At 60.8% G+C, this 12,947-nt stretch overlaps 1 long non-coding RNA gene across 1 annotated transcript; it reads right to left on the bottom strand.

Moving 5' to 3' along the window:
• Positions 1-1,089: 1,089 nt before the first annotated feature.
• Positions 1,090-12,746, bottom strand: LOC144954834 (uncharacterized). The gene is made up of 4 exons (XR_013641394.1): positions 12,578-12,746; positions 6,832-6,906; positions 5,915-5,979; positions 1,090-1,165 (listed from the first exon to the last, which is right to left on the bottom strand). It is a non-coding gene; the product is annotated as an uncharacterized LOC144954834 (long non-coding RNA).
• Between the last annotated feature and the right edge of the window lie 201 nt (positions 12,747-12,947).

Here is a 12,947-nt window from a genome sequence, read left to right as displayed (position 1 = left end):
GTCTCTCTCCCCGTGTCTCTCTCTCCCCGTGTCTCTCTCCCCGTGTCTCTCTCCCCGTGTCTCTCTCCCCGTGTCTCTCTCCCCGTGTCTCTCTCCCCGTGTCTCACCCGTGTCCCCGTGTCTCTCTCCCCGTGTCTCTCTCTCCCCGTGTCTCTCTCTCTCCCCGTGTCTCTCTCCCCGTGTCTCTCTCCCCGTGTCTCTCTCCCCGTGTCTCACCCGTTTCCCCGTGTCTCCTCGTGAACGGTGTCTCAGAGTCTCCGTGTCTCTCTCCCCGTGTCTCTCTCCCCGTGTCTCTCTCCCCGTGTCTCTCTCCCCGTGTCTCTCTCCCCGTGTCTCTCTCCCCGTGTCTCTCTCCCCGTGTCTCTCTCCCCGTGTCTCTCTCCCCGTGTCTCTCTCCCCGTGTCTCACCCGTGTCCCCGTGTCTCCTCGTGAACGGTGTCTCAGAGTCTCCGTGTCTCTCTCCCCGTGTCTCTCTCCCCGTGTCTCTCTCCCCGTGTCTCTCTCCCCGTGTCTCTCTCTCTCCCCGTGTCTCTCTCCCCGTGTCTCTCTCCCCGTGTCTCTCTCCCCGTGTCTCTCTCCCCGTGTCTCTCTCCCCGTGTCTCTCTCCCCGTGTCTCACCCGTGTCCCCGTGTCTCCTCGTGAACGGTGTCTCAGAGTCTCCGTGTCTCTCTCCCCGTGTCTCTCTCCCCGTGTCTCTCTCCCCGTGTCTCTCTCCCCGTGTCTCTCTCTCTCCCCGTGTCTCTCTCCCCGTGTCTCTCTCCCCGTGTCTCTCTCCCCGTGTCTCTCTCCCCGTGTCTCTCTCCCCGTGTCTCTCTCCCCGTGTCTCTCTCCCCGTGTCTCTCTCCCCGTGTCTCACCCGTGTCCCCGTGTCTCCTCGTGAACGGTGTCTCAGAGTCCCCGTGTCTCTCTCCCCGTGTCTCTCTCCACGTGTCTCTCTCCCCGTGTCTCTCTCCCCGTGTCTCTCTCCCCGTGTCTCTCTCCCCGTGTCTCTCTCCCCGTGTCTCTCTCCCCGTGTCTCTCTCCCCGTGTCTCTCTCCCCGTGTCTCTCTCCCCGTGTCTCTCTCCCCGTGTCTCTCTCCCCGTGTCTCACCCGTGTCCCCGTGTCTCCTCGTGAACGGTGTCTCAGAGTCTCTGTGTCTCTATTACGACCGTCGATCACTCCACCCTGGACAAAGACACAGACAAAGATCCCCCGTGTAGCCTTAACAGACTGTAGGGGCAAGTGCTGTCACACACAGACAAAGGTCCCCCGTGTAGCCTTAACAGACTGTAGGGGCAAGTGCTGTCACACACAGACAAAGGTCCCCCGTGTAGCCTTAACAGACTGTAGGGGCAAGTGCTGTCACACACAGACAAAGGTCCCCCGTGTAGCCTTAACAGACTGTAGGGGCAAGTGCTGTCACACACAGACAAAGGTCCCCCGTGTAGCCTTAACAGACTGTAGGGGCAAGTGCTGTTACACACAGACAAAGATCCCCCGTGTAGCCTCTAGCAGGCTGTAGGGGCAAGTGCTGTCACACACAGAGTCTCTCTCCCCGTGTCTCTCTCCCGGTGTCTCTCTCCCCGTGTCTCTCTCCCGGTGTCTCTCTCCCGTGTCTCTCTCTCCCCGTGTCTCTCACCCCGTGTCTCTCCCCCCGTGTCTCTCCCCCCCCGTGTCTCTCCCCCCGTGTCTCTCCCCCCCCGTGTCTCTCTCCCCCCGTGTCTCTCTCCCCGTGTCTCTCTCCCCGTGTCTCTCTCTCCCCGTGTCTCTCTCCCCGTGTCTCTCCCCCCGTGTCTCTCTCTCCCCGTGTCTCTCTCCCCGTGTCTCTCACCCCGTGTCTCTCTCCCCGTGTCTCTCTCCACGTGTCTCTCTCCCCGTGTCTCTCTCCCCGTGTCTCTCTCCCCGTGTCTCTCTCCCCGTGTCTCTCTCCCCGTGTCTCTCTCCCCGTGTCTCTCTCCCCGTGTCTCTCTCCCCGTGTCTCTCTCCCCGTGTCTCTCTCCCCGTGTCTCTCTCCCCGTGTCTCTCTCCCCGTGTCTCTCTCCCCGTGTCTCTCTCCCCGTGTCTCTCTCCCCGTGTCTCTCTCCCCGTGTCTCTCTCCCCGTGTCTCTCTCCCCGTGTCTCTCACCCCGTGTCTCTCTCCACCCGTGTCTCTCTCCCCGTGTCTCTCTCCCCGTGTCTCTCTCCCGGTGTCTCTCTCCCCGTGTCTCTCTCCCCGTGTCTCTCTCCCCGTGTCTCTCTCCCCGTGTCTCTCTCCCCGTGTCTCTCTCCCCGTGTCTCTCTCCCCGTGTCTCTCTCCCCGTGTCTCTCACCCCGTGTCTCTCTCCCCCCGTGTCTCTCTCCCCCCGTGTCTCTCTCCCCGTGTCTCTCTCCCCGTGTCTCTCTCCCCGTGTCTCTCTCCCCGTGTCTCTCTCCCCGTGTCTCTCTCCCCGTGTCTCTCTCCCCGTGTCTCTCTCCCCGTGTCTCTCCCCCCGTGTCTCTCCCCCCGTGTCTCTCTCCCCGTGTCTCTCTCCCCGTGTCTCTCTCCCCGTGTCTCTCTCCCCGTGTCTCTCTCCCCGTGTCTCTCTCCCCGTGTCTCTCTCTCCCGGTGTCTCTCTCCCCGTGTCTCTCTCCCCGTGTCTCTCTCCCCGTGTCTCTCTCCCCGTGTCTCTCTCCCCGTGTCTCTCTCTCCCCGTGTCTCTCTCTCCCCGTGTCTCTCTCTCCCCGTGTCTCTCTCTCCCCGTGTCTCTCTCCCCGTGTCTCTCTCCCCGTGTCTCTCTCCCCGTGTCTCTCTCCCCGTGTCTCTCTCCCCGTGTCTCTCTCCCCGTGTCTCTCTCCCCGTGTCTCTCTCCCCGTGTCTCTCTCTCCGTGTCTCTCTCCCCGTGTCTCTCTCCCCGTGTCTCTCTCCCCGTGTCTCTCACCCCGTGCCTCTCTCCCCCCGTGCCTCTCTCTCCCCGTGTCTCTCTCCCCGTGTCTCTCTCCCCGTGTCTCTCTCCCCGTGTCTCTCTCCCCGTGTCTCTCTCCCCGTGTCTCTCTCCCCGTGTCTCTCTCTCCCCGTGTCTCTCTCTCCCCGTGTCTCTCTCTCCCCGTGTCTCTCCCCCCGTGTCTCTCTCCCCGTGTCTCTCTCCCCGTGTCTCTCTCTCCCCGTGTCTCTCTCCCCGTGTCTCTCTCCCCGTGTCTCTCTCCCCGTGTCTCTCTCCCCGTGTCTCTCTCCCCGTGTCTCTCTCTCCCCGTGTCTCTCTCCCCGTGTCTCTCTCCCCGTGTCTCTCTCCCCGTGTCTCTCTCCCCCCGTGCCTCTCTCCCCCCGTGCCTCTCTCTCCCCGTGTCTCTCTCCCCGTGTCTCTCTCCCCGTGTCTCTCTCCCCGTGTCTCTCTCCCCGTGTCTCTCTCCCCGTGTCTCTCTCCCCGTGTCTCTCTCCCCGTGTCTCTCTCCCCGTGTCTCTCTCCCCGTGTCTCTCTCCCCGTGTCTCTCTCCCCGTGTCTCTCTCCCCGTGTCTCTCTCCCCGTGTCTCTCTCCCCGTGTCTCTCTCCCCGTGTCTCTCTCCCCGTGTCTCTCTCCCCGTGTCTCTCTCCCCGTGTCTCTCTCCCCGTGTCTCTCTCCCCGTGTCTCTCTCCCCGTGTCTCTCTCCCCCGTGTCTCTCTCCCCGTGTCTCTCTCCCCGTGTCTCTCTCCCCGTGTCTCTCTCCACGTGTCTCTCTCCCCGTGTCTCTCTCCCCGTGTCTCTCTCCCCGTGTCTCTCTCCCCGTGTCTCTCTCCCCGTGTCTCTCTCCCCGTGTCTCTCTCCCCGTGTCTCTCTCCCCGTGTCTCTCTCCCCGTGTCTCTCTCCCCGTGTCTCTCTCCCCGTGTCTCTCACCCCGTGTCTCTCTCCACCCGTGTCTCTCTCCCCGTGTCTCTCTCCCCGTGTCTCTCTCCCGGTGTCTCTCTCCCCGTGTCTCTCTCCCCGTGTCTCTCTCCCCGTGTCTCTCTCCCCGTGTCTCTCTCCCCGTGTCTCTCTCCCCGTGTCTCTCTCCCCGTGTCTCTCTCCCCGTGTCTCTCTCCCCGTGTCTCTCTCCCCGTGTCTCTCTCCCCGTGTCTCTCACCCCGTGTCTCTCTCCCCCCGTGTCTCTCTCCCCCCGTGTCTCTCTCCCCGTGTCTCTCTCCCCGTGTCTCTCTCCCCGTGTCTCTCTCCCCGTGTCTCTCTCCCCGTGTCTCTCTCCCCGTGTCTCTCCCCCCGTGTCTCTCCCCCCGTGTCTCTCTCCCCGTGTCTCTCTCCCCGTGTCTCTCTCCCCGTGTCTCTCTCCCCGTGTCTCTCTCCCCGTGTCTCTCTCTCCCGGTGTCTCTCTCCCCGTGTCTCTCTCCCCGTGTCTCTCTCCCCGTGTCTCTCCCCCCGTGTCTCTCCCCCCGTGTCTCTCTCCCCGTGTCTCTCTCCCCGTGTCTCTCTCCCCGTGTCTCTCTCCCCGTGTCTCTCTCCCCGTGTCTCTCTCCCCGTGTCTCTCTCTCCCGGTGTCTCTCTCCCCGTGTCTCTCTCCCCGTGTCTCTCTCCCCGTGTCTCTCTCCCCGTGTCTCTCTCCCCGTGTCTCTCTCCCCGTGTCTCTCACCCCGTGCCTCTCTCCCCCCGTGTCTCTCTCTCCCCGTGTCTCTCTCCCCGTGTCTCTCTCCCCGTGTCTCTCTCCCCGTGTCTCTCTCCCCGTGTCTCTCTCCCCGTGTCTCTCTCCCCGTGTCTCTCTCCCCGTGTCTCTCTCCCCGTGTCTCTCTCTCCCCGTGTCTCTCTCTCCCCGTGTCTCTCTCTCCCCGTGTCTCTCCCCCCGTGTCTCTCTCCCCGTGTCTCTCTCTCCCCGTGTCTCTCTCCCCGTGTCTCTCTCCCCGTGTCTCTCCCCCCGTGTCTCTCTCCCCGTGTCTCTCACCCCGTGTCTCTCTCCCCGTGTCTCTCTCCCCGTGTCTCTCTCCCCGTGTCTCTCTCCCCGTGTCTCTCTCCCCGTGTCTCTCTCCCCGTGTCTCTCTCCCCGTGTCTCTCTCCCCGTGTCTCTCTCCCCGTGTCTCTCTCCCCCCGTGTCTCTCTCTCCCCGTGTCTCTCTCCCCGTGTCTCTCTCCCCGTGTCTCTCTCCCCGTGTCTCTCACCCCGTGTCTCTCTCCCCCCGTGTCTCTCTCTCCCCGTGTCTCTCTCCCCGTGTCTCTCTCCCCGTGTCTCTCTCCCCGTGTCTCTCTCCCCGTGTCTCTCTCCCCGTGTCTCTCTCCCCGTGTCTCTCTCCCCGTGTCTCTCTCCCCGTGTCTCTCTCCCCGTGTCTCTCTCCCCGTGTCTCTCTCCCCGTGTCTCTCACCCCGTGTCTCTCACCCCGTGTCTCTCACCCCGTGTCTCTCTCCACCCGTGTCTCTCTCCCGGTGTCTCTCTCCCCGTGTCTCTCTCCCCCCGTGTCTCTCTCCCCCCGTGTCTCTCTCCCCCCGTGTCTCTCTCCCCCCGTGTCTCTCTCCCCGTGTCTCTCTCCCCGTGTCTCTCTCCCCGTGTCTCTCTCCCCGTGTCTCTCTCCCCGTGTCTCTCTCCCCGTGTCTCTCTCCCCGTGTCTCTCTCCCCGTGTCTCTCTCCCCGTGTCTCTCTCCCCGTGTCTCTCACCCCGTGTCTCTCACCCCGTGTCTCTCTCCACCCGTGTCTCTCTCCCCGTGTCTCTCTCCCCGTGTCTCTCTCCCCGTGTCTCTCTCCCCGTGTCTCTCTCCCCGTGTCTCTCTCCACCCGTGTCTCTCTCCCCGTGTCTCTCTCCCCGTGTCTCTCTCCCCGTGTCTCTCTCCCCGTGTCTCTCTCCCCGTGTCTCTCTCCCCGTGTCTCTCTCCCCGTGTCTCTCTCCCCGTGTCTCTCACCCCGTGTCTCTCTCCCCCCGTGTCTCTCTCCCCCCGTGTCTCTCTCCCCGTGTCTCTCTCCCCGTGTCTCTCTCCCCGTGTCTCTCTCCCCGTGTCTCTCTCCCCGTGTCTCTCTCCCCGTGTCTCTCACCCCGTGTCTCCTTCCTGCCATCTTCAGCGGTTCGTCCAAACGCGACGCCCGGTACTGGCTGCTCCCTGCAAGCACGTCATCATCATCATCAGCATCATCATCATCATCATCAGTAGTAGCTGCATCATCATCAGTAGCATCATCATCATCAGTATCATCAGTAGCAGCATCATCAGTAGTAGCATCATCAGTAGTAGCATCATCATCATCAGCATCATCAGTAGCAGCATCATCAGTAGTAGCATCATCAGTAGTAGCATCATCATCATCAGTATCATCAGTAGCAGCATCATCAGTAGCAGCATCATCAGTAGCAGCATCATCAATAGTAGTATCATCATCAGTAGTATCATCATTATCATCATCATCAGAAGTAGTAGTATCATCATCAGTAGTATCATCATCATAATCTTCATCACCACCACCATCATCCACCACCATCACCATCACCACCATCATCATCATCATCACCACCACCACCACCACCATCACCACCATCACCACCACCAATATCACCACCACCACCATCATCACCACCATCACCACCACCATCACCACCATCATCATCATCACCATCATCATCAACATCACCACCATCACCATCACCACCATCACCACCACCATCATCACCACCACCACCATCACCATCACCCACCACCATCACCATCACCACCATCATCATCATCACCACCATCACCATCACCACCATCACCATCACCACCACCATCACCACCACCATCACCACCACCAATATCACCACCACCACCATCATCACCATCACCACCATCACCACCATCACCACCATCACCATCACCACCACCACCATCATCACCACCATCACCACCACCATCACCATCATCACCACCATCACCACCATCATCATCACCACCACCATCACCACATCGCTGGTGTCTCACCTTCGGCCTGGAAGAGTTCATCATCTTGGTCCGGAGACTCGTTGAGGAGGTCCGCCAAGACAATTCCTTCCGCATCTACACGGTGACACACACACAGACACAGTGACACACACACAGACACAGTGACACACACAGTGACACACACACAGTGACACACACACACACGGGGTGACACACACAGTGACACACACACAGTGACACACACAGTGACACAGACACAGTGACACACACACAGACACAGTGACACACACACAGACACAGTGACACACACAGTGACACACACACACACGGGGTGACACACACAGTGACACATACACAGTGACACACACAGTGACACAGACACAGTGACACACACACAGACACAGTGACACACACAGTGACACACACAGTGACACACACACAGTGACACACACAGTGACACACACAGTGACACACACACAGTGACACACACAGTGACACACACACACAGTGACACAGTGACACACACACAGTGACACACACAGTGACACACACACAGTGACACACACAGTGACACACACAGTGACACACACACACAGTGACACACACAGTGACACACACAGTGACACACACACAGTGACACACACACACAGTGACACACACAGTGACACACACACAGTGACACACACACACAGTGACACACACACACAGTGACACACACACACAGTGACACACACAGTGACACACACAGTGACACACACAGTGACACACAGACACAGTGACACACACAGTGACACACACACACACAGTGACACACACACAGTGACACACACACACAGTGACACACAGGCACAGTGACACACACAGTGACACACAGACACAGTGACACACACAGTGACACACACAGTGACACACACACACACAGCGACACACACACAGTGACACACACACACAGTGACACACACACAGTGACACACACACAGTGACACACACACACAGTGACACACAGGCACAGTGACACACACAGTGACACACAGACACAGTGACACACACAGTGACACACACACACACAGTGACACACACACAGTGACACACACACACAGTGACACACAGGCACAGTGACACACACAGTGACACACAGACACAGTGACACACACAGTGACACACACAGTGACACACACACACACAGCGACACACACACAGTGACACACACACACAGTGACACACAGACACAGTGACACACACAGTGACACACACACACAGTGACACACAGACACAGTGACACACACAGTGACACACAACAACAACCGCCATTCGCCACTAAGTGGCGGTGACGTCACCACACACAGACACAGTGACACACACACACGGGGTGACACACAGACACAGTGACACACACACACAGTGACATACACAGTGACACACACAGTGACACACAGACACAGTGACACACACACAGTGACATACACAGTGACACACACAGTGACACACACACAGTGACACACACACAGTGACACACAGACACAGTGACACACACACACAGTGACACACACACAGTGACACACACACACAGTGACACACACACAGTGACACACACACACAGTGACACACACACAGTGACACACACACAGTGACACACACACAGTGACACACACACAGTGACACACACACAGTGACACACACACAGTGACACACAGACACAGTGACACACACACACGGGGTGACACACACAGTGACACACACACAGTGACATACACAGTGACACACACAGTGACACACACACAGTGACACACACACAGTGACATACACAGTGACACACAGACACAGTGACACACACAGTGACACACACAGTGACACACAGACACAGTGACACACACACACGGGGTGACACACACAGTGACACACAGACACAGTGACATACACAGTGACACACACAGTGACACACAGACACAGTGACACACACAGTGACACACACACAGTGACACACACACAGTGACATACACAGTGACACACAGACACAGTGACACACACAGTGACACACACAGTGACACACAGACACAGTGACACACACACACGGGGTGACACACACAGTGACACAGACACAGTGACACACACACACAGTGACACACAACCGCCATTCGCCACTAAGTGGCGGTGACGTCACCAGGACGCTCGTGCCAGGCCATGTGCACCTTGAGGCCACTGCACCACAAAGACAAAGATCCCCCGTGTAGCCTTAACAGACTGTAGGGGCAAGTGCCGTTAGCGAGTAGCACCTATGAAGGCCGGCACGGCACACGAGGGGGTGGGTGGCCAGCACCACGCCCGGCCGCCTTTGTCTCCCCAGTGGCGATGTTTACACACCGCACCAGGTACTCATTTGAGGCTGAGTCGACCTAGGGGAGGCCCAGGACCGGTTCAGATAATCGTCACTGTCGGTGTTGGCCGTGAGCGGGAATCGAACCCGGGTCGCCGGGTTCATAGCGCGGCGTAGCGCTAACCACTACACCCACCGCTCCCCACACACACACCCCCAGCACGCTCACCACTACACCCACCGCTCCCCACACACACACCCCCAGCACGCTCACCACTACACCCACCGCTCTCCACACACACACCCCCAGCACGCTCACCACTACACCCACCGCTCTCCACACACACACTCCCAGCACGCTCACCACTACACCCACCGCTCCCCACACACACACCCCCAGCACGCTCACCACTACACCCACCGCTCCCCACACACACACTCCCAGCACGCTAACCACTACAACCACCGCTCCCCACACACACACTCCCAGCACGCTCACCACTACACCCACCGCTCCCCACACACACACCCCCAGCACGCTCACCACTACACCCACCCACCGCTCTCCACACACACACTCCCAGCACGCTCACCACTACACCCACCGCTCCCCACACACACACCCCCAGCACGCTCACCACTACACCCACCGCTCCCCACACACACACTCCCAGCACGCTCACCACTACACCCACCGCTCCCCACACACACACCCCCAGCACGCTCACCACTACACCCACCGCTCCCAACACACACGCCCAGCACGCTGACCACTACACCCACCGCTCTCCACACACACACTCCCAGCACGCTCACCACTACACCCACCGCTCCCCACACACACACCCCCAGCACGCTCACCACTACACCCACCGCTCCCCACACACACACTCCCAGCACGCTCACCACTACACCCACCGCTCCCCACACACACACCCCCAGCACGCTCACCACTACACCCACCGCTCCCAACACACACGCCCAGCACGCTGACCACTACACCCACCGCTCTCCACACACACACTCCCAGCACGCTCACCACTACACCCACCGCTCCCCACACACACACCCCCAGCACGCTCACCACTACACCCACCGCTCCCCACACACACACTCCCAGCACGCTCACCACTACACCCACCGCTCCCCACACACACACCCCCAGCACGCTCACCACTACACCCACCGCTCCCCACACACACACTCCCAGCACGCTCACCACTACACCCACCGCTCCCCACACACACACTCCCAGCACGCTCACCACTACACCCACCGCTCCCCACACACACACTCCCAGCACGCTCACCACTACACCCACCGCTCCCCACACACACACCCCCAGCACGCTCACCACTACACCCACCGCTCCCCACACACACACTCCCAGCACGCTCACCACTACACCCACCGCTCCCCACACACACACCCCCAGCACGCTCACCACTACACCCACCGCTCCCCACACACACACTCCCAGCACGCTCACCACTACACCCACCGCTCCCCACACACACACCCCCAGCACGCTCACCACTACACCCACCGCTCCCCACACACACACTCCCAGCACGCTCACCACTACACCCACCGCTCCCCACACACACACTCCCAGCACGCTAACCACTACACCCACCGCTCCCCACACACACACACCCAGCACGCTCACCACTACACCCACTGCTCCCCACACACACACCCCCAGCACGCTCACCACTACACCCACCGCTCCCCACACACACACCCCCAGCACGCTCACCACTACACCCACCGCTCCCCACACACACACCCCCAGCACGCTCACCACTACACCCACCGCTCCCCACACACACACTCCCAGCACGTTCACCACTACACCCACCGCTCCCCACACACACACCCCCAGCACGCTCACCACTACACCCACCGCTCCCCACACACACACTCCCAGCACGCTCACCACTACACCCACCGCTCCCCACACACACACCCCCAGCACGCTCACCACTACACCCACCGCTCCCCACACACACACCCCCAGCACGTTCACCACTACACCCACCGCTCCCCACACACACACCCCCAGCACGCTCACCACTACACCCACCGCTCCCCACACACACACCCCCAGCACGCTCACCACTACACCCACCGCTCCCCACACACACACTCCCAGCACGCTCACCACTACACCCACCGCTCCCCACACACACACCCCCAGCACGCTCACCACTACACCCACCGCTCCCCACACACACACCCCCAGCACGCTCACCACTACACCCACCGCTCCCCACACACACACCCCCAGCACGCTCACCACTACACCCACCGCTCCCCACACACACACTCCCAGCACGCTCACCACTACACCCACCGCTCCCCACACACACACCCCCAGCACGCTCACCACTACACCCACCGCTCCCCACACACACACTCCCAGCACGCTCACCACTACACCCACCGCTCCCCACACACACACTCCCAGCACGCTCACCACTACACCCACCGCTCCCCACACACACACCCCCAGCACGCTCACCACTACACCCACCGCTCCCCACACACACACTCCCAGCACGCTAACCACTACACCCACCGCTCCCCACACACACACTTCCAGCACGCTAACCACTACACCCACCGCTCCCCACACACACACCCCCAGCACGCTCACCACTACACCCACCCACCGCTCTCCACACACACACCCCCAGCACGCTCACCACTACACCCACCGCTCCCCACACACACACCCCCAGCACGCTCACCACTACACCCACCGCTCCCCACACACACACCCCCAGCACGCTCACCACTACACCCACCGCTCCCCACACACACACCCCCAGCACGCTCACCACTACACCCACCGCTCCCCACACACACACTCCCAGCACGCTCACCACTACACCCACCGCTCCCCACACACACACTCCCAGCACGCTCACCACTACACCCACCGCTCCCCACACACACACCCCCAGCACGCTCACCACTACACCCACCGCTCCCCACACACACACTCCCAGCACGCTCACCACTACACCCACCGCTCCCCACACACACACCCCCAGCACGCTCACCACTACACCCACCGCTCCCAACACACACGCCCAGCACGCTGACCACTACACCCACCGCTCCCCACACACACACCCCCAGCACGCTCACCACTACACCCACCGCTCCCCACACACACACCCCCAGCACGCTCACCACTACACCCACCGCTCCCCACACACACACCCCCAGCACGCTCACCACTACACCCACCGCTCCCCACACACACACTCCCAGCACGCTCACCACTACACCCACCGCTCCCCACACACACACCCCCAGCACGCTCACCACTACACCCACCGCTCCCTGCACCTTCGTGCCGAGTGGACCTAGGGGAGGGCCCCCGGGCTCGAAGCGAAGCCTTCGCTAGGCCGCAAATCGGTAACAAAGCAAAACGAGGAACAACCCCGAGACGCCGGTTACCTTTGTCCTTTGGATCGGCGGCCATCTGCGCAAGTAGCGTGAGGTGGTCTGCGCGCTCGTTGTTTGTTTGTTTGTTTGCTGTTCGATTGTTAAATCGCCTCACGAAATAGAGAAGTTTAAGCGATTAAGTCACTCCTTTGTGGCGGTCGCCATTGATGTTAGTGGGGGGGGGGGGCGGGGCGTGAGTGTCACGTGGTTAAATGAACACGCCCCCCTTTCCCCGATCAAGCTCCGCCCCTTGGAGGCTATGCCACGCCCCTTTGACGCAAAGCCACGCCTCTTAGACCGTACGCCCCGCCCTCTTTGACACTCGCCCCGCCCCTCGCATCAACGCCCCGCCCCCCTCAATCACCCCCCTCCCTCCCTCCTC

Source organism: Lampetra fluviatilis, unplaced genomic scaffold (assembly GCF_964198595.1).
Source record: "Lampetra fluviatilis unplaced genomic scaffold, kcLamFluv1.1 SCAFFOLD_883, whole genome shotgun sequence".
Taxonomy (NCBI): Eukaryota; Metazoa; Chordata; class Hyperoartia; order Petromyzontiformes; family Petromyzontidae; genus Lampetra; species Lampetra fluviatilis.
Note: the sequence above shows the minus strand (reverse complement) of the source record. Positions and strands in the feature narration are given on the sequence as shown.